General features: G+C 62.6%; 1 pseudogene; it reads right to left on the bottom strand.

The window, feature by feature from the left end:
- LOC124579197 overlaps positions 1-5000 on the bottom strand; it is an 8527-nt pseudogene that overhangs the window by 2104 nt on the left and 1423 nt on the right.

Consider the following 5000-nt stretch of genomic DNA (forward strand, 5'->3'; position numbering starts at 1 on the left):
CTGAAGCAAGCCTGTAACACGTGGTTGGCGGTCTCTACGGCCTGGCAGCCCGCGCGGCATCTGGTGTCCGCCTCCCGCCCGCGACTGCGCCGTGCCTTCGTGGGGAAGGCGTTGATGCGGGCGCGGAGAGCGTCGATGAAGTTACGCCCAGATAGCAGGCGACTGGTGTCAGCGACCCACTGGTGTTGCCCCTTGACGGCGGCGGAAGATGACAGCGCCGCACCGTCAAAGGCAACGTGCAGGCGCGCGGCCCACATCTCTCCAACCTGCGTCGACGATTTGAGGAGGTGGCCCTCCCACATAAGATGCCGCTCCAGCGCCTCAATCTCACGCTGCACCTCGTCCCGGCCTGCACCGTCGGCGGCTGGCCCAATCCTCTTCAGCGCCAGGAGACGGGACCGGCGAAGTGTTGGCCCCATCCATCGGCATGATGGGATGCCGAGGCCTCCCTGGGCTACAGGAGCGTGGAAGTAGCCCAGGGGAGTGTCCGCCGGAAGGCGGAACCATCTCCTGACGGCGGCACGGATGGTCACATCTGCCGCTTTCAACGCACCCACTCGGGTGCGGCTGAGGGCCAGCCCATGGTACAGGCCAGGCAGAAGTACGGTGGTGAGGGCGTGGAGGCGCTGTTGCGGCTTGAGCGGAGCTCGGGAGATGACGTCCAGCTGCTCCACCAGGTGGCGTCGTGGGTTGAAAACGCAGCGACCAGCGGTGGAGAATTGCAGTCCCAGGTACCGGAAGGTTTCACCCACACGTAGGGCGGGCACGGTGGCGTTGCCCGCTTTGAAGGTAACGTCGGCGTCGACCTTCACCTTCTTGTCGCGTCCAGACGCGACTAAGGCGAGGGTGAAACACTTCCGGGCGTTGATCTGCAGCCCCAGATGGGCGAGGGCTGCGACGGCTGCGTCGATGAGGGACTGCAATCCCCTCGCGGTCGATGCAAAAAGCAGGACGTCATCTGCGAAGGCCGCAGCGTTAACTCTGCGACCAAGGATCCGAGCTCCGATGTGGGAGGGAAGTTGACTCAAAACATAGTCCACCGCAAAATTGAAAAGGAGGGGGGAGAGGGGGTCACCCTGACGCACACCCCTAGCCGGCTGCAGGGGCACGCCCACGTCGGCGCCGCCCGCTATCACCGTCGTGCTACCCTCGTAACACCTTTCGACGTACTCAGTAAAGCAATCCGGCAGGCCATGAGCCCTCAGCACGGGGCGGAGGGCGGCATGGTCCACCGAATCGAACGCTTTAGAGACGTCGATCGATGCCACAAAAACAGAGCGACAGGAGCGGACTGCGTCGGTGAGAGCAGTGTCCAAGATGAAGGTGTTTTCCAACATCCCATCCCGGGGGATGAATGCCCGCTGACGTTCGTCCACAGCACATGCACGCATCAGGCGTGACGCGAGAACCTTGTGAAAGGTCCGCGCCAACACCGAGCAGACCGTAATGGGGCGAAAGTCAGCGGGGGATGTTGGTGCAGCCGTTTTGGGGAGAAGTGACGTCCGGGCGCGAAGCAGACGCTCGGGGAGGGCGCGGGCCAGGAGGAAGAGGTTCAAGAGTTTCACCAGGACTTCATGCGGCAGGCGCCGCAGCTCCGCTGGAGTCAGGCCGTCCGGCCCGGCTGCCGATCCCCTGGGCGGCAAGGCAGCAGCGACCTCCTCACATGTGACCGGCCCCCATAGGCACTCAGGAGCGACAGGCTCCGAGTGCGGGAGAAGGCGGTCACGGATGAAGCCGGCGGTGGAGATCGGCTTCTTCGTGAAGAGGTCCGCCCAGAAGTCCAGCAGACCGGGGATGTCGGGTGGCGGCTGCAGCAGGGTGCCGTCCAGCAAGCCGCGCACGCAACGTGCACGCGACCTACGGAAGGCGTCCTGTGTCCGCGCGTATTCCCAGCGGCGCCGCTTGCGCTTCTGCAGCGGCGGGGCGGCAGGCGGCCGCTTGGATGGTTGGCGCGGCCGCTGTGTCCTGGTGATCGACCTCTCCCCCCTGGACCCGACCGACGCAAGGGCATCCGGGAGCATGCCCAGGATGACATCGGGCGGCGTGCCCCGCCCCAGACCAATGACTCGATCCAGGGCAGAGAAACGCTGGGCGGAAGCAGGTAGCCCCGCCAGATGCTCCCAGATGGCGGCGTCAGTCGGCCCCTCCGGGGGCGGCCCGGTGGTGTCGGCCGCGAAGTCCTCGGCTGCGTCGACGGGCGGCGCAGCGGCCTCGCCCGCGTCAGGCAGCGAGCTCGCTGCTCCACGGCGGGACGCCGGCTCTTCACCCCGACCGATCTCAAGTGCCTCCATGAATTGGCGGACAAGCTGCTTGTGGGCAGCTTGCCGCCGTCGGCACTTGATTGCCTCAAGCGTTCGGTCGGGGAACATCCTGGTAAGTTCTTGATTTACAAAGAAGAACCGGGCGTCCCTCTCCAGGAACAGTTCGGCCTCTGCCTTGGCGAGCGACAGGACTTCTTCCTCCGTCCACCTCGCGCGATGCCTCTCCGTCACGATCTCAGCGTTGGCGGCCGCAGGGTGTTGGCGGCGGCGATGGACCCCGAGACCGTTCTTCGTGGTAAAAGTGCGGTGGCACTCACTGCAAGCAAAGGGAGCTACACAAACTATCGCATTTTCGTTACGGCCGGTTGGCCGGATAGGTGCTGGGGTAGCTGGGGTGGCACCTTCAGCGGAAGGGCCACCATCTCTTGTTTCTTGTCGGCTGCCCCCAACTATAAAGGGATAATGCGAGGGGGGGCTGGTAACCCCCCCAAGCCCCTGGTGCGGTCTTCCACTCTGCAAAAATCAGCGGGCCCACGAGAAGGGGAGAAGACCGCAGGAGAGGAGAGGCTAAGAGGGCTAGGCCCATGTATTGCGCATCACTCTCCCTGTAACTATAACCCAAGGAAGGCACCTCGCAGCAGCAGCACGACTACATCAAGACCGCACTTCGAAAAGCCAAGTCCGGATGCAGCCACACCGCCGCCACTTGGCCAGATTAAGAGAAGTCATAGTTAACTCACGCCGTTTACCCGCGCCTTGCTTGAATTTCTTCAACGTTGACATTCAAAGAGCACTGGGCAGGAATCGCTTTTGGACGGAGGCTGGATACTAAACGGGGTACCCCCCACAAGCACCAACCACACGACCCGACCCCTGGGAACCCCAGTTAACGAGTAGACGTGAGTGTCACCGTACCACAGCAGGGTGGTCACCGACGAGAACCGCCAGATCGCTTACCCAGCCGGACCTGTGGGATGACTTTCGTGTTACGCCCGAACCCCAGGCGGCAGGGACACTAGGGACGCGGCGGAAAGAACAGCGCCGCCACCTAGTGTGGGACTAGTCACCGGGGACGACACCCGGCGGCCGCCAGAAATGAAGGCGCAGGCTATCGGCACTGATATATAAAAATGGGCCGTTCGCCATGCGCACAACAAAAACCTACCAGGCGGCCGCCACGGAAACAATAGCCACAGGACCTGCGTCCCAGGTGCAGTGAGAAAGGTTAGAACCACCAGTCTCGGTCGCACCTATGCCCCTCCGTGAAGCGGTTACTGTGCGGGTGTACCCGATGGGTTAATGTCCAGTCACCCTGAAGGGGATACCTGGACGGCGCCCGAATGAAGTCCAATGTAGTGGAAATCACATTGCGTCAACACCCGCTAGGGCCATCGCAATGCTTTGTTTTAATTAGACAGTCGGATTCCCCCAGTCCGTGCCAGTTCTGAGTTGATCGTTGAATGGCGGCCGAAGAGAATCCGCGCACCCGCGCGCCCCCGGAGGAGCACGCTAAGGCGGACGCGGCCTCGCAGCAAGGAAGATCCGTGGGAGGCCAAGGCACGGGACCGAGCTCGGATCCTGCACGCAGGTTGAAGCACCGGGGCGCGAACGCCGCGCAGGCGCGCGCATCCTGCACCGCCGGCCAGCACGAGGCCAACCAACGGCGAGAGCAGACCACGCCCGCGCTAAACGCCCGCACTTACCGGCACCCCTACGGCACTCACCTCGCCCAGGCCCGGCACGTTAGCGCTGACCCACTTCCCGACCAAGCCCGACACGCCCCGATCCTCAGAGCCAATCCTTATCCCGAAGTTACGGATCCAATTTGCCGACTTCCCTTACCTACATTATTCTATCGACTAGAGGCTCTTCACCTTGGAGACCTGCTGCGGATATGGGTACGAACCGGCGCGACACCTCCACGTGGCCCTCTCCCGGATTTTCAAGGTCCGAGGGGAAGATCGGGACACCGCCGCAACTGCGGTGCTCTTCGCGTTCCAAACCCTATCTCCCTGCTAGAGGATTCCAGGGAACTCGAACGCTCATGCAGAAAAGAAAACTCTTCCCCGATCTCCCGACGGCGTCTCCGGGTCCTTTTGGGTTACCCCGACGAGCATCTCTAAAAGAGGGGCCCGACTTGTATCGGTTCCGCTGCCGGGTTCCGGAATAGGAACCGGATTCCCTTTCGCCCAACGGGGGCCAGCACAAAGTGCATCATGCTATGACGGCCCCCATCAACATCGGATTTCTCCTAGGGCTTAGGATCGACTGACTCGTGTGCAACGGCTGTTCACACGAAACCCTTCTCCGCGTCAGCCCTCCAGGGCCTCGCTGGAGTATTTGCTACTACCACCAAGATCTGCACCGACGGCGGCTCCAGGCAGGCTCACGCCCAGACCCTTCTGCGCCCACCGCCGCGACCCTCCTACTCGTCAGGGCTTCGCGGCCGGCCGCAAGGACCGGCCATGACTGCCAGACTGACGGCCGAGTATAGGCACGACGCTTCAGCGCCATCCATTTTCAGGGCTAGTTGCTTCGGCAGGTGAGTTGTTACACACTCCTTAGCGGATTCCGACTTCCATGGCCACCGTCCTGCTGTCTTAAGCAACCAACGCCTTTCATGGTTTCCCATGAGCGTCGATTCGGGCGCCTTAACTCGGCGTTTGGTTCATCCCACAGCGCCAGTTCTGCTTACCAAAAGTGGCCCACTTGGCACTCCGATCCGAGTCGTTTGCTCGC

The sequence above is a fragment of the Schistocerca americana genome, unplaced genomic scaffold, assembly GCF_021461395.2.
Source record: "Schistocerca americana isolate TAMUIC-IGC-003095 unplaced genomic scaffold, iqSchAmer2.1 HiC_scaffold_297, whole genome shotgun sequence".
Classification (NCBI taxonomy): domain Eukaryota; kingdom Metazoa; phylum Arthropoda; class Insecta; order Orthoptera; family Acrididae; genus Schistocerca; species Schistocerca americana.